Source organism: Micrasema longulum, unplaced genomic scaffold, assembly GCF_059751315.1.
Source record: "Micrasema longulum isolate JH-2025_06_02 unplaced genomic scaffold, ASM5975131v1 h1tg000521l, whole genome shotgun sequence".
Lineage (NCBI taxonomy): Eukaryota > Metazoa > Arthropoda > Insecta > Trichoptera > Brachycentridae > Micrasema > Micrasema longulum.
Window position 1 is genome coordinate 399,150 of NW_028277718.1, and position 24,795 is coordinate 423,944.

Below are 24,795 nucleotides of genomic sequence, written 5' to 3' on the forward strand. Positions count from 1 at the left end.
CCACTAGTAAAAGACGGAATATTCTTAAGTTCAGACATTTGAAAAAAATGAAAAACATAGAGACTACTGTTTAATAATTTATGGAAATAAACATATAATTTAACCCTATTATAGCAAAATAAATTGAAAGTCACAAATACGCCGCTCATGTTACGCCCGTGCGTCCCCCTTCATTGTCATCAACCGACTGAAGACTAAATCTGTTTCAGCTGACACCCACCGCAGAACAGCGTCTCAGTCTTCCTAGTTATGACTTCTATCTTCGTGCTTTGTCTTGTATCAGGTATCTGTATATATGTGTTGCTGAATTAGCGGACATTCATGCTTCGCGTAGCAAGGTTAAATATTTTTTGTATTTACATAAAGCATAGTGATACAAATTTTACTTTCCAAATCGGGTGTGAAAACGTCCATTTGAAGATTACAAAAAATACGTATTCATCATTTTAAAAAAATAAGAGAGATATATTAAATCTTGTGTCCTATGTCGACTAGTGTGACATCACAGCCACACAAGAGTTAATAGTTATCTCCAATTGAACGCAGTTATGCAGGCATTGAAAAGTGAAACTGAGATAATAGCACTTTTGTGAAAAGGGTGAATAATCGAATCTACACAACAGTTGGAATGTTTTTTTTACTTTTTTACTAAAATGATAAATAATTCACGCATTCGTTTTTTTATTATAAAAAAAGAATTTAATTGTGTATATGAAAAGATTAAATATATTTTCTAAGTCTGGTTGCTCACACAACATTAGATGTGCATTTTGTAGAAAACAGTCAGCCCTTGTAAATGTGTGTTATGTCATTATGTATTAATCATGTTATTTTATGTTTATACATTAAAGGTAGTTAATTGTAGATTTTTTTTTATATAATAACTTCAAAAATAATTTAGTTTTCATTTAAAAGAATTTAAGTGATTTTTTGATGTCCGACTGACTACACAATCTAAAATATGCATTTTGCTGAAAACAGCCAGATCTAAAATTGAATGAAACCTTTTACAAGCTCTAAATGTATGAGGTCACATTCATTTTCATGACATTTTGACATCATGGAATTTTCAAAAGGTGATAACTACAGTTTTCTGTATGAATGCAGCCTGAATGTTTTAAGCAGAATATTGAATTGACCTTCCCTAACCTGATAACACCAATTTCTCGTTTTTTTATATTGTGGACTGGCAGCTGTCTGCATAACTACATTCAACTGTCCATAAATTAAAATCGAATGTTCTGTACGAAAATATGTATATTTTTATAATGTTTTGAATATCTTCATAAAGTGCGATGGATATACCTGAATGACGAACGAACGAACTCACGAAACGAAATTGTGACAGAATAAAACCTCCAGAAATATAAAAAAATATTATTGTGGCGTGGTGTTCTGCATATTTAACAACAACATTCATAATTTCTACAATAACATGTGTCTGCTTAAATGCCGTTCATAAAATATTAACTAATCTTATTTGGTTCAATTCTTACTATAAGGTTCAGTTGCATCAAATAGAAAGTTAGATTTTGTCGAAATCTGTAAAACGAGTTGTTTTATTTTTCTTTTTGGTTTGAACTTTTTTTCTTTTTTTTATTTAAATTAAAAACATATTAAACACAAATTCGTGTAATTTTCCTAAAGCGTTTTTGGAAACAAAACTCGTTTAGGGACATGCAGAGTACAATGTTTATTTACAGTCGTAGTTATATTTTTAACTATAATATTATTTACAAAAGCAAAATATTTTATTTTTTAAAATTATAAATCAACAACTTTTCCCCAAAAATAATTATTATTACAAGCTCATCTTCTAGAGTATGAAAAAGTACTTATGATGTTTAATATAAGGTAATAAGCATGTGGTATTAAAAATTACATATAACTATATAATCAAGCTAAAAGAGTAAAAAAAATCATTCAATATTATCTAAACACAATGTATAATAGAATAAGGTTTTAAAATTACATGCACGTACATAAAACAACCAAAAAGAGTATGAGATAAAATCTTAAAAATTACACGTAATAAGTTTTACATAATACAGTTAAAAAATGATAAAATTGTTTTTAAAATGAATAAAATATTTATATACAAGCTAAATGAGCATGAACAGCGTAAAAAAATTACATATACATAATAAAAGCTAAAAAAAGTATAAAAATCATTTAATCATTTTTATAAAATCATTTAATCTTAAGTCATTTTGTCCATTTTGACGACAGCCCTAAATGGTTTATCGTCACTCGAAAGTAATGTCTTTATAAATGAATCACGATAATTTCTTAGTGATACTGATTTGGAAAACTTTGATTTTCATTTGTTCTTTTAAGTTGACTTTTTGTTTCTTTTATTAAAATAATGAACTGTATATTTTTATTGCGTGTATAAATGTACCGTAATGTAAAACTGATTGAATCAGTATATCATCATAGCACAGACTACGCCGAAGTGGGTTTTTTTCTTATCTTTTTTTTCGGTTTTATGTCACGTCTGTTGCTATGTAATGTAAGAAAATAATGCGCAACGATAGGTATTGCGGGGTCATCAATACTGTTTTTTTTTAATATGCATAAAGCGATTTTGAGGTAATCTGTACAAAACAGCGTAATGAAAATATTTTTTTTTATCAAAGTGTAACCGAATATCCATAATCTTGAAACAAAAAATTCTACCCATCTCTGTAGTGATATAAATAATAATATACCTACTCCCCCTTGGGATAAAAAACCCAGAATTGTGTTTGTATAAATATGTAAATATATATACATACCAAAATAATATTGTGTAAAGTGTAACCGATCTGAAAACGCAATGAATACAAAATTCTAGCTTCGTAATTTTTTAAATACTTAATGAAATATTTTTAATAACAGTTTTAATTGTACTTCCCACTACACAAAACATATTAAAAAGATAAACAGAGTAATCAGTCATTTAATATACCAACTTATTAACTTTTCCACTATGTAACTACAGATTAATAAATTAACGTATAATAATCACGTTAGACTAATTCAGTCATGAGTGTCTATGAAAACTCAATTATTTTATTCATATTGAAGGGTTTTTGCTTGTTGATGCGGTGACCTACACTTGTTGGAGATGACAGAGGAAAACCTTTTTTTTACGTTTTAATTAAATTACAAAATTTGGTTGTGAAGCGCGAGAGTAACGACGATATCTGAATTGAACTGATCGTATGTAAATTTATTACAACAGAGAGGGAAAACACTTTTGAGAAGGGAATATGTAAATTTAGGCATTTACAGATCTTATGATCTGTAATTGGCTGGTTTTAGGTTCGTTGTTACGTTATACATATGGCTTATGTGTAACAGTTATTCGCGTGTAATTACGCTAATAATGACAATATAATAAATAATTATTTTAATAAAAAACAATCCACTCCAATGATAATAAGGCTCATTAATATATAACAATAGTAGGAGTACTTTTACTTCGGCAAAAAAAAACTTTTCAAAGGTCTGCTTGTAAAATGCTTTAAAAGGAACTTTATTGAAGATGACAACTCACAGGTTGAAATCCGAAACAAACTAAAGGTCACAGGTCACGCGGCTGAGTCACGAACCATAAGATGCACCCGAGTACGACCGAACGTAATCCTACACATTCCGACCGCAGGTTTCGGCTAAACCGAAGTTTTGGCCAATTTTCAGCCGAAACCGAAACCTGAACCGAAACTTCAGTCGGTCACGACAATAAGGCCGCGCGCGGTGGTGGTGGTAATCATTGTTCCGTAGCGATAGCCTGCCCATCTATCTCCGTGATAACATCTCGAAACAATCTCTTTTCCTACAAATTGCCGTTTACACGTGAACAATGGTCGAGTCTTGGGACTGAATTGTGTAGTGTTGTCCACGTGTAACCGGCATTTTAGTGTTATTTTATAGACAGTTATGCTGGTTAATATACTTTATACATTTAAGTTTGAATAAGATAATATGTATTATATAATTGGGTTCACAAATTGTTTATAAACATTAGAGATAAAACTCTTATTTTTATAAAATAATCATATTTTTATTTTTAATAAACGAAAACACAATCGTGCACATACCTTCAATATTTATATACGCAGTATGAAAGTGGCCACTAAAACCACCCAATGACAGGTTATAAGTCCTGTGAATGCCTAGGATTCCATATTACCATCACTAAAATGATCTCTATCTCTTTTGTAAAATATTGACTAGTGGATTTTTTAAATAAATAGGAAAAACACATTTCAAACTTGCTATATTAAAACTACAGGGAATTATAACTCTGAAAGAAGAAAATTAAAAATCTAAATGCTATTTTTCAAAACTGGGAATAGAAAAGTATCACTTTTTTTTACATTTTTATAATAATAAAGGTCTATGAAATACCGTCCAGTAAAAAAAATTTTTTTGCTAATCATTAGTAGTAAAATACTAATTTGTAATTTTGAATTACCGCAAAAACGGTGATTCCATTGACCACGCCCCTAATACGTCACGATTCGTGTTAATTTATTCTTTTCATTAAAATTTGTGTAGAACAATATCACGAATCTTGACGTCACAACAACTAAGGCCAAACACGTCGCGTTTTTCTACGAACGTATTTTTATTGAATTTCTTTTTACATTTATGAAAAAAAACATATCTCCGCAACATCCATATTGATTTTGAAAATACAATGAATTATTCTAAATCCATTTCATATATTTTTATTGGTATTCGTAGGATGTAATTATTTCTTATATTTTTTTTTTATTTTTTTAAAGTTACTAATTTGATTGACAGTGCCATGTATTTTTCAACATTAGTTTTAAAATAAATATTCAATTCGTTATCTCCCTTTTCGCACCTAGTAGTGCGTTAGTAAATCAAATGCAGCGTAGTTCCTCGAAAGTAATATGATCAGTCTTACACTGAAGGTGCCAGTCCAGGAACAATAAAATATATTGCGGTTCAAAAAACCTTCAAAAGAAATTTTTCCCATTCATGCTAGGAATAGAACCCAGGACTTCAAGAATGGTAGGCGAACGGATCAACCACATCAAAACGTGGAGAATTTATCTCCAGTTTATTTCCTTATTCGGGAATTTCATCTGAGAGCCACTATCGACTCTTAAACAATCGTCCAGGGTGCTGGTTTTATTCCACACACAAAACTGTATTCTTCGTTCGCCTTGACACGGAGAAAACTAAAAAAACTAAGTATACGTTGAATATTTTTTTAATTTTCGTATTTTTTCAAATACTTTCGTATTTTTATTTTATTTAACTTTTTGTTCAAAACATGAATTGCACATTTGCGGGCTTACGCCAAATGGTTATTTGATATTTCTTCCAACGAAGTAATAAAATAAAAATGTCAAGTATGTCATTTAAGTTTCCGAACGTATTTAACATAAAATTAAATTAAAAAAACCCTAGATATACAAAAATATAAATAACAGTGTTTGTATATAAATTACCAATGAATTAAAAACTCAATGAGAAAATGTAACAAAGAAGAATGAGGGATGGTTAAAGAAGAGAAAGATGTTTCTTAACTCTTAAAAGACTGTGCTGAATAATCCCTTTGCAGCCGGTGGTGTAACACAATGTGACCACAAGCATAAGTCGAGATATTTTGAAATGTAAGCTAAAATACCAAATTATTTACAATGGTATGTGTTAAAAATGATCTTTATTTAAAGATGTTACATAAAAAATATAAAATTAAAGCATATTTATGCAAAATAAAGTTAGAAATTGTGTTCATTCCTTTTAAAATCCCGCCATCAAGCGCTGCCGCCCGCGTCTGGTTGTCGACTGAATTCCGAATTACACTTACGACTGAATTTAGCGGAAATAGATCAACCGGGAGACTAGAAAGTATGCTATGCTAATACAACTCTTATTTGAATGCAAAAAAGAATATCAAATTTTTATTGCAAATAAATACTAGATTTTATTAGAATAAATAAAAACGCTGTTAAAACATATTCTTAGAATAATATTGAAATAAAACCTAAAAAAATAGCAAAAAAAACTTGTAAGAAATAAAATAATAGTACGTAATACGTGATATAATCAAATCATAATTAAACATACACAAAAATGACAACGTAAACACGTTTTTTAAAACTAGTTAGGAACAAATTTTTTGAACACTTTAAATGAAATAACTTTGCACACTTCCTTGGGTACACTTCCACTTATTTGTTTGACCAATTAGCGCTTTCATCCTCTAATGGACATCTTCAGACTGGTGAATATTATACAATGTAAGGATGATTTATAGAAATCAAAATATTATCTTAAGTGTGGAAATGAGTGGAAGTGTACCAAGTATTTTTGATTAATAACTTATATGTAAATGTATGTAAATATTACATCATTACAATGAAATTCCATCAAGAATTGTCAAAAAATAATTTAAATCAGATAAATTGTGAATAAATTGTAGAAACATTTCGGGAACACGGTGTGTTAAATACAGCGTCAGCACAGTATACTACAAAAAACTTCACGCGACTGATGTGTTCTCTGTCCCACAAGTAGTATAATTCTGTATCGTGCTCTTTCGGTATTGTTTTCTCGGTCACTCAAGCTCCGCCCCTAACGAATAGTGTCCTTGTCGGTCTTCTGATATGCTATATTCTCGTGCTCTTTCTTATAAAATTTAATAAACCACTTATAATACTGGCATCTCTTTCGTTTGTTTTAATTTATTTTACAAAATGAAGAAATTGTTTTTTATAGAAAAAGCCCGTGCATTTTTTATAAAAATGTTTCCTTATTTTTGTGTAAAAAAGTCCATATAAGGATTACAAAAAATATGAGTTGGTTATTTAAAAAAATAAGAGAGTTATTAAATGTTTTTTACCCGAGGTAGACATCCGTTACCGCATAGCCACACATGAGTTAAGACGTGATTTAGCTCTTGCGTAGGAAAATAAAATTCGTATAACTATGCTGGATGTTAATACAAAAAATATTTCTCCTTGCTACACGAAGAATGAATCCAGGCTAATTCAGTAGCACATCTGTATAAGACAGAACACGAAGATAGAACTCATAACAAGGAAGACAGAGACGCTGTTCTGAGGCGGGTGTTGTCTAGAACAGTTTAAGTTTTCAGTCAGTTGCAATTTATTTTGCTATATCAGGGATAAATTATACGTTTATTTACATAAATTATGGAAAAAGAATTATGAATCAGTATGTGTCCATGTTTTTTTTTTTTTAATTTCTGAACTTTAGAATATTCCGTCTTTTACAAGTGGTAACACGGTGTTACATTTCCGCGCGCAAGGGGATTGTTTATTCCAGTCGTTTGAGAGTTAAGCTAAGATTCTGTAAAACATATTTGATTGTGGGTGGAAGATGATTCTACAGTGGAGCCGCATGGACACTTTATGAGTTAGAGAAGAAAGATGAATTGTGGATGGAACGAAGAGGTAAACCATGTACTGATATCAACAATTTAATTAGCCAAGTGGCGACATTATCGAGTCTTTTTTTAAAAATCAAAAATTTTATTCCAAAAACGTAAAAAAATATAGTATATCAAGCCTATGTAAAAACTAAAATATGTTATATGCAACTATTATGGGGAGCAGGATATCAAAATGACATAAACAGACTACAAAGACAACAAAATAAAATATTATATGACCTTCCCTATTTGACTGCAACTAGAGAACTTTTTAAACAAACTAAGCAATTAAATATAACTGAACTCTTTCAACTAGAATCATTAAAATATATCCATAAATTAGCCACTAATGTAATTGTAGACGAAGAACTAAAACTAGTAAAAAAATGTAGTCAACATGGACATAATACGAGAATATCAGACAAATACCATATACAACTTTCTAAAACAAGACAAGGACAATCAAGACTAATGAACCAGGGACTGAAATTATACAATAAACTACCAGACAAAACTAAACAAAAGACTCAGACAAACTTTTCAAAAGATGTAAAAAATAATATTTTGAACAACAGAGTATAAATGAAAAATATATATATTATTTTATGTAAAATGAATGTAATAATCCGTAAGGGTTTATAAATAAATTTTAAATAAATAAAAAAAATAAGCGTCACGAACATTTCGTCATGATCGTAGAACAACGACGTGATTTTCTTCAACTCTACATGAGAGCGGTTAATTTTTTTTCCAACACGTCGTGTCACTACTTTATAACTACAAAAGTATATACATTAATGCTTGGGTTAGATAAGTAAAAAAAATAATTTCAAACTGCGAAAATAAAGCCTTTAAAAATCCTTTTCAAGATAAAAAATATTTAAAAAAGGCAACGCCATATTGTTCGCACATCCGTCGTTGTTCCGCGGTCACGACGATTTCATATTTCACGTTCACGTGTAGAAAGTATTACTTTATGGGACCCTTACTTATTTAACGACTTTTTTCTAAAGAGATCTTCAGTCGCTTCACTTTATTTTAAATGTAATTTCGCCATACCTTAACTTTTATTGACTATTGTCTATTGTCTATTGCATATTTTTACATCCACGGTGATGACGCTCTGTCTTCTTCATTTACACACATTTTAAGTGGTCTTAGGCCACTGTATTTATGTGAAATGAAGAAATGTCGATAGTTAGATGCATAACCAATTAAATAAATGTAATTCGGTGTCCTTCGACTTACCCATCTGAACCATTATTACATTAAAGGTACTTGATATCCGACAAATTTATATCAAGAAAGTATTGACAATTTTCTGGTCAGGCCACTGCGGAAGGAGGTCCCAACAAAATGCCCGTACGAGGTTTTCGCGTAACCTAAACTTCTTAATACTGAGAACACGTACGATGTTTGCTCGGAAACACTTTTCATATATAGCTCCAAGAGTGTTCAACGTCTTGGATGAACTTATTAAGTTCTCCAAAACAACATAATTGGATTTTATCGAGGGGTAGAGACCACTGTATAAGATTGCTTCGGGAATAAATGTCAGTGGCAAATGGTGATTTTATTTACAAGTAAGCTATAAAAAAATATCACATATTTGTACCTACATAGGAGGTACATAATATAATGTAAGTAATATATACTTTTAATGATTTACTTTTTTATATCTAGTTATAAATACAAATTAAAATACGACTTAAATAATTAAATAATTACAGGTATTTTTTTTTAATATTTCAAATAGTACTTTGTTACCTTCCACGAATCTCATGAAGATTCAGGTGGTTTGGCAAAAAAATATAAATATTCTCAAGATATTCTCTGCATATCGCGCGTCCGATAAAAAAAAACATAACTGAAAAAAGCAGAATTTCCAGGAAAATCTAAAAACTGAAAAACCCGTAATATCATGTATTTTTCTCGACTTTTTTTGCTTTTCTTTTCAGTCTTCAGAGCAATTCCGATGTGTCATATATATTTAGATTAGTCTTTAAATATGACAAAACATTTTGCAAAGAAAATCCCAATCATCATAAGAAAATATAATAATCAAAATATGGCACTGTTTAAGAGAAGCGGTGTTCAAATAAGTGGAAGTGTAAGCTTGTCATTTAGCTATCATGAGAGTAAATCGTAAAGCTAGAATTCGTATTTTTTTTGAAAATGAAGATTTTTTAAAATAACTTATTCTATACACTCTTTTTTATATATTTTAAATATTTTTTCTGATGAGCGATAAGTAAATAAATGTTAATTAAATTTTAATTCCTTATTATCTAGTTAAAAGCAATTTTTTTTTCAATGTTGTGATATCTCTTCACTGTGTTCTAAATAATATGAAAATCATATTTTTTATTAATTTATAATGGCTACATTTTAACGCTATATTACATGTCAGTATGTACTTACTGTTGATTCGTGAATTCCTGATAATGATCACTGTCACAGATTATCACTACGTGACGGGGTCTTTTGGCACTGCAAATTATTCACAATCATTCGCGATTATTCGTTTGATGATGTTTCGTTTGGTGCGCGAGTGACAGACCGCACCAATTTATTGTACGTGATATGCTGATACGGTACAGCACACTGAAGGATTGACAACGATCCGTAACTTATAACTTATATGCTAATAAACTCGCTTATGGATGATTACAGAAAGCAGTGAGTGGCCAGTAATCATAATCACAATATCAGAGCACTTTCTGGTGACACTAGCGGGAATATTCAAATGCTGTGTTATCATTTCTACGGGGGCACACAACTGATGGCAGTAGGTTTTCGTAACTTTTTTTAATGAGGAAGTTCTAAAAAATAAATTGACACAAAATCTACAATGGACATAGTCTTTTGTAACTGAATTTGATAAAAGTAAACACAGTTTTTGCTACTATTCGTGTTTGCAGTATAATCATGAGCGAGGCTTATTATGGGAGTAAAAAAATACTTTCACATCTCGCAACATCTTCGAGATTTGCACTGGTTAAAAAGCTGAGAGAGAATAAAATACAAACTGTGCTGGACAGTATTCAAAGCCCTTCATGAAATGGCTCCAAAATACCTATCGGACCTTTGTATTAGGGAAAATACATGTAAAAAAAAATCTACTCTTAGGTCAGCATTTGATTCAGGAAGAGGAAAACTTGTCAAAATCCAGCGCTCCCCAAACATTAGATTTGGAGATCGTGCTTTTTCCGCCGCCGGCCCCTCTGCCTGGAACCAATTGCCTTCAAACTTACGAATCATCAACAGTCCCAGTCAGTTCAGATCAAACTAAAATCCCACTTCTTTAGACTATCATATCCTCAATTTTAAATCTGGAAATATAATATATCACTTAAGTTTAGTTAGAATGAAAGTTTAGATATACAATTGTAAAGCGCCCTTGAGGTGATTTTTACAAAAATGGCGCTATACAAATCAGCCAAATATTAATATTATTATTAAGATTGACAATATCCAATAAAGGTCCTACATCAGGGGCGTGCGGTGGGGTTTTTGATTAGGGAAGCAATTGATACATTAATTAGTAGTATATAATTAATAGTAATTACACTGCCCTTAAGAAATTAAAGACTGACTAAATACTATATTTAATGTTATTTATGTTAGTTCACAAACAATAAACAATACATATGACATTGGTATAATAATCACAAATTGTTATTTCAGGTATTGTTCATCAATTATATGTGAACACAATAGCCTTATTGAATTCTATGGTTGTATTAAAAGTTAGTACAATAAATTATAATAAATTATATCCATCTAACTAGAATAAACAAAAATAATTTTACATATCAAGTAATTTTGTGGATAAAAAAATATTGGCTGTTTTAATTTTAAAGATAATTTTACCGCATTTTCAAATAGTTGTAAATAAATTTCGTGCAAGATCTTGCATATCTCATTATACGATTTGCATGTTAAATTAACTCAATTGCTTGCATTTGCGTATTCTACCACGCATGTATATCAGATAATGTCACCACTTAGCCACTTAGCCAAATTGTTCTAAGACCTTTGTGCGGCTTTAACATTATACATAAAACTGACCTTTAAAACACCGCTTTTGCGAACTTAAACTAAAGAATATATATATTATTTATTTATTTAAAATATAATTACATTTCAAATGCCTAAAAATATGGCAAAAACAACTACTTCTGGAATTTTAATACATTTTTTTTTGACAACACCTACAGCTCAATCACAAATAACTATCGACGTGCTTAAAAACATTCTAAGCATTTGAGCGATCACAATAAACAATAATGAACATGCTTAAGTTATCGCAGTCATAAGTCAACGCGGGTGTAATCTCTAAGTCAACGCTTGTGTCAGTTTGCTTTTTGTTTTCCTCGTAAATTAATATAATTCACTGGCAAAAAATCAGCGTTTACAATAAAAAATAATACAATATATTGCTTTTGCAAAATAGGACGGAGTATCTAATTACAAAAATGTGAAAATTAAATTACAATTACTATGGCGACTGCTTTTCTTAATATTTGGCTTGCCAACTGCCGCCGCCGGCTAAATGCAATAAATAACATTATAAATAATAAATAAATAAAAATGGCAGATTTGGAATATTTTCCATATTTACACCGGTGAAATTCAAATACGTGATTGCGCCGCAGGGTTATGCGTCGTGAAACGTAAATGTTTTGTCATTTTAAATTAGATGTTCACGGAAGTTTCATTGTCATCGCGAATACTGTAAACTGTGGGGGACCACTAGTTAAACTTAAGGGTGTCAAAGAGCTAGCCCTTTACATGATAGCCCGATACTTTATAGATCTGGGCTTAGAGGGGGGGATTTAGCGAAATACTAACTCTCGCCCTCCACAAGAAACCAGCCTCTTTAAAGGCCTGGGCTTGGAGGGCGAGAACTGATTCACCCGCCACAATAAATCTTCACAGATCGCAGTACACAAACGCATTGTGTAGTATATGTGAATAAGCCCATGGTATGACATCGCACGACGTATGCATTATGAAAATAATATCTGTCTCTCTCGCGCTCAGACGCGACATAGACAACTATTGCTTTGTTAGTTGCTAATGAATATGGTTATAAAATATACACAAGATGTTTCTGCGTTCGTATGAATTTTGTTGCGATTCTTAAAAGTAAAAATATAATAATATATCTGGTGCTGGCGCATTCGCAAGACTTACACAAACACATTTTTAATGTAAAGAATGTGGATTTAAAAAACTTTCATTTTCAATTAAATTCAAATGTGCCGTGTTTTTTTTAGATTTGAGCGAAAAAAAACCGAAAAAAACGTGTAGCTCCCAAAAAAAAATTTGCCAAAAACTAAGGCAGAAAAATAGCCTGTTTATTATTTTAGTTCGTCTTAATTGGTGTACACAAAATATTTTAAATTTAAAATGTTTTCTGTAAAAATAAATTAATATATTACATTTTCTTAACTCGTTGAATTTTTTTTCATATTCACAACACTTTAATAAAACACGGGTTTTTAAAAAAAGATAGCTTGTAAGTTTATATATTTCGATTTATAAGTTTATATATAAATCGAAAACGTATTTCATTTTAATATAACAATTTAAAATTAACTTACGTAATATGTCAAATATATTGATAAAAACATCTTTAAAAAGTCAAACTAAAGTACAAAACAAAAAAGAATAAAAATAATCAACTTGTGGGGAAAGAAAGAAAAAAATAAAATATTGTATGAATGTTTGCATAAATAAGATAAAATAAATTCTCTTATATTATGTCCTTATTTATTTGAATACTTTGTGTACACATTCATATTGCTTTAGACCAATTTCTTCCTACCTGCCCAGATCGTTCAATTTGAGAAAATCAGTGGTCGATGAACATATTGCGGTCCTTATGGCGGTCCCAGAATTTCCGGCCATCGCTCGAACAGAGGTGAATGGTTCCACCCTGCCGTGGCTTAAAGAAGCGTATTGTTGGAACTTTTCAGGTGTTCTCATAGGCTCCAGGGCTGGTATTCCAAACGCTCTCGGGACGGCATTACCTCGTCTATAAACACGAGAAAAACTTTTTTCTTGTGCCGCGAGAGTGGTTCAGAACAGCACCCCAGGCTCTTCGGCAAAATAGGGTAGCGGAGGGTTTACCCGTAATGAAATTCATTTTTTAGATTATCAATCTAATTTCCCTATCTGCATTCAGTAGCGCATAGGGCACTGCGCTGGTGTTACATACCTGAATCTGGGATTAATCTACTAATACTACCATTTTTTTAGCATTGATAATATACAAATGTTTCATTTATATTATTCCCGATTTGTGGGAATGGTTTTTTCCTTTGTAACAATAAACCCGCTTTGTCAAACTTTGTTCAAATTTAAAAAAGCTCTTTTCTAATAGATGTACTTGTATTTATAAAGGATATTTGTATTTATTTAAACGTACTTTTTCCTCATAGGTAATAAATCAAATCAGTTGACGATCTATGTATTTTACGATGAACTTTGCATTAAAAACTGTTATCAGGCGATTTGCCAACATAACTTATTGAATCTTACTGTAAATTATCGCCGTATAGAGAAAACATCCGACGTATGTTCAAAGACTTAAATAGGGTACGCTGTCACAAAACAACCTTTTGAATTGGCACTCGTACCTTTGACGTTGAACTTGAAAACGAGCGATGATACTGTATCTCACATATTATAATATGTAAATAGATAGCGTTCTATAAATCTATTTAATAAAAATAACTCATTTGATAATTTCTTTGTTGAAAGATAATGTCAGGTAAACATGTTTAATCTAAATTAATTTTAATGTATTAATAGATTTTATTTTTATTTTTAATACCCTCTTTATTATTTTGGTCGCTATGCAATTGAACTCAACTCTTTGACTTTACAACAATTAAGTAAAAAGTGTGATTTAATATACAAATCAACAATGAAAGAAAGATGGAAATCATACAAAAAAAATGTATTTTGAAATAATTCGGTAGTCAGATGGCAAAATAGACCATCTGTAATTTTTTTTTTTTAGTTCTCAAGAGTTTTAATATGTATTTCAGTAAGTACAAATAGAAAGAGGAAAAAAAAGACGCCCATATTTTAAAAGATAATAGAGTTTATTGAAAACTGGACAAAATACTAAAATATTTTAGTTTGTAAATTTAGTCATAATTCGGCTCTCCCGAACATTTTGGAAAATCATAAATGGTCCATTCTGGCATCTGACTACCAAATTATGCGGTGCTGAATAAAATAAATCGCGGTGCAGGTACAATGTTCGTATGAAGGGGGTAAAAAGGATTCATTGACAAATAGTGAATTTTACAGGAGAGCAAAAAAAATAATAAAAACCTTATTTGTGAGATACTGGGTTAGTACATTTTATAAAATAGGTTTTCATGATTATATTTTAACATACGGTTAGTAAAAAAATATATAAACAAAAATGTCATTTTGACTCATAAAAACTCCTCCATTAAAGAGAGATTTTTTTATATTTTATATTTTTTATTGTATATGCAGATAATTGGTAGGATTCCGTATTAACATTAACGTATCCAAAATAAAACATTATTTGGATTTAATTCTACTTTTATTTTTTTAAATTATATATGACGCGTTTCGTCTTGTAAGGACATTATCAAACTAACTTAAATATTTGCAAAGTTTTCTTATATGCTAACAATAATTGCTGTTTATTTAACTAATAAATCATTTTTTTGCACCACAACAGGCCAGGAGGCCCAATTACAGTAGTGAATTACAATACAGAACACCCGGGCTTGAGAGATTGAGGCGGTGAGAACACAAAAATCACAAACTGATTTTGTGTTCTCACCGGGAATCGAACCCGGAACCTTCCGTGCGTGACTCAAGTGTCTTAACAACTACACCACGGAGGCCGCCTACAATTATATAGGTGTGTGAAGTTTTATGTGTTAGGTGTTAATTTTAACAGCCGGGCTTGAGAAATTGAGGCGGTGAGAACACAAAAATCACAAACTGATTTTGTGTTCTCACCGGGAATCGAACCCGGAACCTTCCGTGCGTGACTCAAGTGTCTTAACAACTACACCACGGAGGCCGCCTACAACTATAAAGGTGTGTGTAGTTTTATGTGTTAGGTGTTAATTTTAACAGCAATATCATTTAAGAGCAATTATTGTTAGTATATAAGGAAACTTTGTAAATATTTTTTTAAGGAATAACCCGCCAAACCTTTTCTTATGAGGATAAAAAAAATGGCATTCATATTTTAAACATCTTTACACATTAGACTTAATCATTGCCAAACTACATTAGTAATTTTATCTTATCTTATTAATCCAGTAGATAAATAATAAAACGGAATATTTTAAGTAAATTTTCAAAGAATTTTTTTCACACAATAACGGATAAAGATATTTTTATTCATGTAGTAACAAACGAAGGGCATGCTGGTGAAAGTTACACCGTGTGTAAAAAGATCATTCAAACCAGACAATGATAAGTATGCCTTGCAAAATGCTGATTTGCATATTTCCTAATAATTCCTTTAACTCGGTTGACATATCGACCCGTTCGATAAATTGCATTAAATTAAGTATACAAAGATTTTATTTATTTATTATTAATACGGCATAAGCCAATTACAACAGTTACCCAAAGAAACTTAAATACAAGAAACTAAACGAAAATAACATAAAACTGTGTAGCAAAGACAAACATGGGCAATACAATAACGGTATACAATATTATAATAATAAAAATACTTTATAGTTTTATTCCACTTTTATTTTTTTTATTTTTTAATGTTTTACCAGTGACCGGGTTCCGTCGTGACCGGCATCGTCAGACTGGTAATACCAGTCTGACACCAGTCTGACGATGTTGGTCACGACGAAACCGGGTCACTGGCAAAAAAATATATAAAAAATTATAAATAAAAGTGGAATAAAACTATAAATAATTTTTATTATTATAATTAAAATGCAGTTCCACCAAGAAATTTCATTAGAAAAACTCGGTATACAATATGTTCACAAAAACGAAAGACATAGACTTCGAGCTAAACCATGTCAATCAAACTTCATCCCACACTGTTTTAGTCGCGAAGAGATCTACCGAAAGCCAGAATATCTATCCCAAAGAATTCCAAGTCATGTGACGAATTGACTAATCTATACATTCTGGACATTGGGGCATAAAAACAAAAGTTTCTCTTAAAAGATTTGATAAATAGCAGATTTTGACTTCTGGTGACATGGTTAGGAACATGAAAATAAATTAATTGCAACAGAGATAAGACATCAATTTTAAGTATTTTTCTCAGTTCTACGTTTATCCAATGAAGACAGATTAAGAGATAGCTCTATTTCAAAACAGGAATAATTATCTCTTTGTAATCCGAGCAACCATGCCACTTTTCTTAGAAAACTGTGTTGGATAGACTCGATATGGTCAATGTGAGTTCTGTAGAATGGAGACCAAATCGGAGAGGATTTGGGCGCACTTAAAATATTGTATCGTTAAATAACAAAATAAATCACGACAGTAAGCAGTTTACAGTTTTTAGCGTACAAAGAAATTTACATATTATTTGTAAAAAAGAGTTAAAAATTACAACTAAAAAGTTGATCTGACAAGTTAATGATACATATTTTTATTTAACAATATTGTAATGTATATTTATTTTTCAATTCCAAAATGATTGTGTGATAGGTATTTATGTTTCAATACAGAAATTATGTAATTATTCAATGATTTGCAAATTAAAAATTATTTGTCACATTAGTCAATCAATTTCATTAAGTATAAAAACATTTTGATAACCTCTATGAGACGATGAAGTAATAAAAGATCTGGAAAAGTGCCTATATAAAATATTATTAGGTGCTTACCTACGAAATCGCCGTTTTTACGAACTGCCTAATTTGAACGCAGCTAACTTTCGTATCCTCGTTCGTTTCATTTCGTCGGCCTCGTGGTGTAGTGGTCAGCGCGTTTGCCTACCACGCAAGAGGTCTCGGGTTCGATTCCCGAAATGTTTAACATGAAGGATTTATTTAAAAATGTGATTTTATAACATTATATTTCAGTCCCTGGACTACCACCAGAAGCTAAAGACTGGTCATCTTACCTTCTTGTAACAAAAAATGACCAAGATGCGCTGCGATTGGTGTAGCAATGCAGTGTCCTATGCATCGTCAAGCGCGGAAAGGGAATAATGATGATGATGAACTTTCGTTTGCGTAGGAATTTCAAATTCGAATATTTTTCGCTTTAAAGCTATGTTAGTTTTTTAAAACTAGTTCGTCGTTTGTAAATGTTCAGATATATTATGAATTTAACGATGAATAAGTTGTTTTTTTTTTATTTTTGTAATACAATTTTCATCCAGGTTCTAAAGCGGTAGTAACGCCGCCCAGCAGTGGCGAACGGTAATTTTGTTTAGAAGTATGCTACAAAAAATGTTAATAAATTTGTTCCCACATAGTAGGTACATAACATTTAAGTAATAAATAAATTACATTTTTTTTCTGATTCTGTGTGATACTTCTTATCTGTGAAATCAACTCAAACAATGATTTTTACTAACGCCGGCAATATATGTTAAGTGATTTAAAAAAAAAAAAACTATTTTTAATTTCTCATTAAGATTAAACAATTTTGTTTCTACAAAATACACTTAAATATTTTATCAAAATATAATGACGTATTTTTTCTTTTTGTCACCAATTAAAACGTTTTTAAAAATGATATTCATTATTAAAAGATACACTGTTTAAATTATCTCTTTTAAAAAATCGAAATGTCACTTAACAGATATTGCCGGCGCAACGACGATATGTAGCTATATTATCTATTATTTTAATACGAAACTTGTACAATTTATAAAAAATACCACTTACAATTGAAATGTCAACTGGCCGATTTCTTCTAGAAATAAATAACGCCAAAAATGGCCACGTCGAGCACCACATGCCCTGCAATATTTATGACTGTTGAAAGTAATGGCCATCATATGTCAACTGTATAATTTCAAAGAAAAATAGTTTTTAGGAAATAATGTTCGAAATAATTTGGGTATTCTGCAAGTTTACTTTAGGAGGAAATAACCGCGACTAAGTTTTAGATGTCAAATAGATAGCACTTATATGAAGAAACAAGCTGGAATATTCGCGCGCATTATTAATATTTTTATTTATTTTGGGAAGAAAATACAAACAGTGACAATGATTTATAAGAAATAACAATTATTTATTTGCTTTTCAGTAAACAGAGTTACTATAAAACGTTATTATGGATAGTCGAATATAATGGTAAGCTGCACATAATCGCTTTTATGAACGATTTGTTCCTGCCGCGCAGACGGCACGCAACATCAATTGAACGTAGTTATGCAGAATACGTAGTTATGATCGTAGACACTGCCGCTTCATGACAACGCCGGCCACACACTTCACGACAAATGATCTAGAGACTTTAGAACTTGGAAGTTTCAAAAGCTGAAGCTGAAGATTTTCCGTCGCTCACCAAACTCGCCGAATCTTACTCCAACTGATAACCATTTTTTTTCGAAATATTGTCAACTTTTAACAAAAGGAAAAAAATCGGTGATAAATAGTTTAATAGCGTTTGTTGACTTCAACCCACAGGAGTTTTACAGCAAAAACATGAATCAACTGCCATTAAAATATGATGGAAAAAGTGTTCAGATAATATTTACATTTCTATTTTATTACTTTTTGTGTCCAGGTGGATGAATAATACAGTTTTGTGCGTGAAATAGAACCAAAACCCTAAAAGAGCATTTTTGATTCATCAAAAAATCTTAAATAAGGAGATCGAGCAAAGATAAGTCCGCATAATTATGTATTGATTGGCGCGTTTACCTACCATTCTTGAGGATTTTGATCCGATTAATGGCAAGGTAGACGTCAAGTATTGCTTTTAAAGTTTGTTTAAACTCAAAACTTTATTGTTCCTAAACTGGCACCTGAAGTATAGGTCTGACCACCTAAGTTCGTGTAATTATTATTAATGATGCATTTGGTTTATCAATGCAGTGCTTAATGCACCATAAGGTACGGAAAGAATGATTATAAGGGTGATATTTCTGTGTTACAATGAGGAATTGCACTGTTTTCTAATTTATTTATTTTCTTTTAGCGTACTATTTAACTAAGCAAAAATATTATTTTTGTGTGCGTTATTTACAAAGATATGAATTTTTAAAGTTAAATTTATCAAATACCGCGCCAAATGACTGTAATCAGTGTGTCACTTTTCAGTAGTGACGTCATAAAACGGTTGGCGTTCTTACTTTCACTGACCGCGGTAAGTTGTATTTCTCCAGCCAATAACAAAACTGACAAGAATCTATGGAATACTGCTTTGATTAGTTCATTTAATTGATCGTAATTTGCTCATTTCTATGTTATGGTTGTTTTTACGAACGTTTCGATTTAGAAAAACCTAGAAAGTTGACATAATCTCTGGTTGAAAAAAAGAGTATATTGAAAATTATATTCTTTTTTTCTATGGTCAAAACGTTCCTTACAAGGGCTTCAAGGCGGAAACCGGAAATACTACACGTAAATATAAGGAGTGACGTCATTATTTACGAGTTTTAAATGAATACTATTTTTAACATTTTTTATTTATTTTTGCGTGCGTTTTTGAGATATTTCTTCCTACTCCAAATTTTTTAAATATTCACGTGTACACGAAAACATTTTTAAAATTTAATTGCGGGTCGGGCTGGAATTCCTCATTATCATGCAAATTTCATAGGTAAGCACTTGATAAATTATTACATAACTTGTGAAAAAGTTAAGTTCACGATATCACCTGCCAATTGAGACATAATAAAATACATAACATGTATTTTATTCAAGTATAAGTACATAATATATTATTAATGTTTTTTTTTGTATTCGTTACATTCATAAATATAAGATAAGCGTGTGTGTTTCTACGCTGCGCTGTGAAACGCATCGATTATAATGTTAAGCCAGGTTATCGTTAGGACGTTTGATAGTTCGATCGAACAGTTTATACTTACAAACTTTAATATTGTGATTTTTTTTTGTTATTGTATTCATACTATTTGAATTGATTTTTATAATATTAAAATATTTAGTGGCTACTCTCAGGTAGGTTGGTTTTAGTTTTGAGGCGCCAAAAACTCGCCTTTCATCCTCTCGTTATCTGTTATGATCACACCGTTATAAGTGAGATCCCATTGCCCGGGGTTTGCGACGTGGACGCTAACAAGTTGGACCAGTCAGTAGTGTTTCCGGTGGAATGCAACTGGGCGTTCGCAGCATTTTATAGAATCACATCCTCCAGCAAGATGTGACTGACTGCGACCCTACTGACAGTTTGAACCCCCGGAGATTTATATGTATTTTTTTAATTCATATAAATATTACATAATAATAGAAAAATAACGTATCCCAAACTCTATGAGGCCAAGAGCCTTGGGTTGAGTTAGGATACAACATAGTGAAAAGTGGAAGCACGTACATAATTAAAAAATAGCAAAAATTCAAATTAAATATTATTCTATAAACTTACATATATTTGAAAGCGCATCTGTACAACACGCTTAATACTCGTAGTATATAAATCTATGCAATATCTCGCAGCAGTCTCTTGCAATGGTCTCTTCCCTTAGAGAAAATCCAGACTTGTACACTCCTGAAAATGGGTTTCGACGAGATTTGTTGAATTATTTTTTTAAAATCATATAACGTGAGTGTGTAGGTACTTCTTTGCGATTGTAAAAAAATGCATACAAATATAAAAATATATATAATAACAGTTTATTAACAAAATCACAGTACGTTTATCTGTTACATTTTTTGTGGCAATAGATACCTCTAGATTATGATATGTGTAGATTGTGTAGTCTGCCTAACTAGGTACAACCTTTTTTAAGGAAGACATTTTTTTGTCTAGAGCTAAATAAACAAAACATGAATTTAGTTACCTACTAATGAATTTGGTAAAATTTTGATAAAAATTTGACGATATTATCCTATTTCCTTTTTTTACTTTTTTCATGAAATATTATATTTTTAATTTATAGTATTAGAAATGAAACACTGATTTGATTCCACTGAACACTTTGTTTTATTTTTACAAATATAAAAAATATAAAAACAAAAATTTCGTGACAATTGTTTCGCCTTGTTGGGGCATTAGTTTGAAATTGTCACGAAATTTTTGTTTTTACATTTTTTATTTTTGTAAAAATAAAAAAAAGTGTTCAGTAGACTCAAATCAGTATTTGATATCAAATATTTTTAGTTCAAATATGGAGTTCTACAAAATAAACACCAAATCAATCAATATAATATTTAAACTATTTTTTTAACTAGTCTTTACCCAAGTTCGGTAACCATTCTTTTGTAAATGTATTGAATTGGATCCGGGTCATGATTTTACTTTTACAAACATTATGGTTCTATGAATATACTACTGCCTTATTTCTAAAATCCTAGATTCCGCAAACAACTCATCGCACAAACATGTATTTGTAATTTTTCTGCATCGCATAGATACTTGTGCTTTTTACAAAATCAATGAATTGCTGAAGATATAATATTAGTTGTATACCGATATAGTTGTTTACGTATAAATCTGCGATAAACACAGTACGCTTTTAATGACCTTAAATCAGTTTCATAAATATCTGATATTATCTTTTGTCCTACGTCAGTGTTGGGTAACATTTTTAGTTCAGCGTGTCAAAATTCTGAGAAAATCTGGCTTGAACCGGGTGGCGTGTCACATCTGAGAATATTAATAATGTTTGCAACCCTACTAAATTAAAGTGTTTCTTTTTGATAATTTATTTATTATTACTTACTCTAAAAATACTGTGGTATATAATTTCTTTGCGCGCGGTGATGCTACATCGTGTTACAACTTGCAAAAGACGGAATATTTTAAAGCTCAGACATTTGAGAAAAAAAACATGGAGACATAGAGTTCGATAATTCCCTTTTCATAATTTATAAAAATAAACGTTTAATTTAGCCCTGTTATAGCAAAAATAATTCAAATCGCCGCTCATAATTCACGCGTGCGTCCCCCGTCACTGATAGCAACCGACTGAATTTGTTTCACACACCAGGTACAGAACAGCGTCTCTGTTTTCCTTGTTATGTGTTATATCTTCGTGCTCTCTCTATTACAGCTGTATTGCTGCATTTGCGAACAACATTCTTTGTGTGGCAATTTTTGTATTTAAATCCATCATAGTTCACATTTTACTTTCCGAATCCGGTGTGAAAATGTCAACTTTAAGATTACACAAAATACGATTTAATCGTTTAAAAAAATAAGAGAAATATATCAAGTCTTGTATCGCATGTCGACTAGTGTGACGTCACAGTCACACAAGAGTTAAATAATGAAAAGTACTTGATCATAAACATTTGCTAAATTTTAAATGAGAATGTTCAGTGTTACGGGAAATCGAATGTTTTTATACACGCGATTAAAATTAGAGCATTTAATTGTACGGCGAAGCTTCGCGAAAATGTGCGAAAAAATGTATAAAAACGAACTATTTTGAACTAAGACACAAATTCTTTAAAAAAGCTCTAGTTTTAAATGTCAGCAGAACTCACGGACGAGAATTTTTGACGTCACGGGCGGAGTAATTTCAAAATAACAAAACCAAAAATAAATCATATCAATGATTCACTTGCTATTTTTTACTTTGTTTAAAAACAAATAAAGACTATTTTGTGCATTTTCAACTCAAGCAAGCGTTACTTGGGGTTATTCAGTGCAAAGAATAAGATTTCACAAAAGTACGTAGAGGTAAATAAATATTAAGTAAAGCCATTGCTAGATTTTCAGTAAACGATGCGTGTCACCCAAAACGTATTAGCGGGACACCTGTGATACGCGTGTCATAGGTTACCCATCACTGCCCTGCGTCATCCAATACGTTTAAAAATAATTAAGCATTTACAGTTGATGTAAACTATCCATAATTGCGGCACAGGAAAAATAGGCACTTTAAAAAAATTATTTAGTCTTAAAATAGTACAAACATAAAACATGTGTGAATGTCCTAATATTAACTTATATCTAATAATTATTAAAATATATTTACTAATTATTATCATTTCTAAACAATATACGAACACTTTAATAAAAAGAACTTCTTTAAAGCCAAGTCGAATACAATTCCTTTTTAACTCTTAAAAGACTGTGGTAAATAATCCCTTTGCACGCGGTGATGTAACATCGTGTTACCAAAAGCAAAAGACCAACTATTCTAAAGCATTTGAAAAAAAACCGGGGAGACATACAGTTTAATCATTCTTTTTCCAAAATTTATTTAAAAAAACATAATTTAGCCCAACTGGGCTATAACAATAGCAAAAAAAAAGAAAATTGTAAATTCGCCGATCATAATTCACGCGTGCGTTCTCCATTATTGTCAACAACCGACTAAATTTATTTCACACAACACCGGCTACAGAACAGCGTCTCTGTCTTTCTTGTTGTATGTTCTATCTTCGTGCTTCTCTCTAATATAGATGTATTGCTGTATTTGCGGACATCATTTTTCGGGTAGCAAGGTTAAATATTTTTTGTATTAAAATCCAGCATTGTTATACAAATTTTACTTTCCAAATCAGGTGTGAAAATTTCCATTTGAATATTACAAAAAAAACAACTTTATCATTTAAAAAAAAATAAGAGAGATATATCTAGTCTAGTGTGTACATATCGACTATTGTGATATCACAGCCACGCAAGAGTTAAGAGCTAACTTATCTGCTACACACATGTTATTTTTAACACGTCAAGTCCGGTGATTGAAAAAATAACACAAGTGGCAAAGTGGAGACTTACAGACCCAGTTTAAAAAATCACTTTTTGGGCCTGTTCAGTTTTTTTTTTATTGAAAAAAAATAACAAAATATACATTAAGGCATTGAGATGACATGCCATAACTTTTTTTGTGAGAATCCTTACATTTTTTCTAATTATAATTTAAAATATCGAAGCGATGCAAATAGCATTTAACTTACGTACGTATTAATGAAAAAACAAACTTTTGTTCTCTTATTTCCTTGTAATATAACTAAACAGCTCGATGCATCAACAAGTTCTGTGTCTTTGTCTTCTTACGAAATGGCAGTCTTACTTCATATCTGTGTTCACATTGACTAGAAAATACCTTTTTAGTCAACTCTTTTGATGAATAATCAATAATCAATAATCATCAATCATTTTGTGAACAAAAAACATTTTATTAAAATATGTCAGTAGACGTATCGTCATAATGTTTGTTTGTTTCAGCATCAACTTTATCTTAGTGTATCTATGGATTTTTACTTTATAATTTTAATATGTCG

At 30.8% G+C, this 24,795-nt stretch overlaps 2 protein-coding genes across 2 annotated transcripts in view; one reads left to right on the forward strand and one right to left on the reverse strand.

Moving 5' to 3' along the window:
- The window catches only part of LOC148280870 (acyl-CoA Delta-9 desaturase-like), a 202,620-nt gene extending 192,586 nt beyond the window's left edge, over positions 1-10,034 (reverse strand). Inside the window, exon 1 of the mRNA XM_088227656.1 lies at positions 9,842-10,034. The gene's annotated coding sequence lies outside the window, so the exon portion shown is untranslated. The remainder of the gene's footprint in view (positions 1-9,841) is intronic.
- Positions 1-24,795, forward strand: part of LOC148280875 (acyl-CoA Delta-9 desaturase-like) — a gene marked incomplete at its 3' end in the record, with an annotated part of 54,798 nt that overhangs the window by 24,210 nt on the left and 5,793 nt on the right. The gene's annotated exons all lie outside the window — the stretch shown is intronic.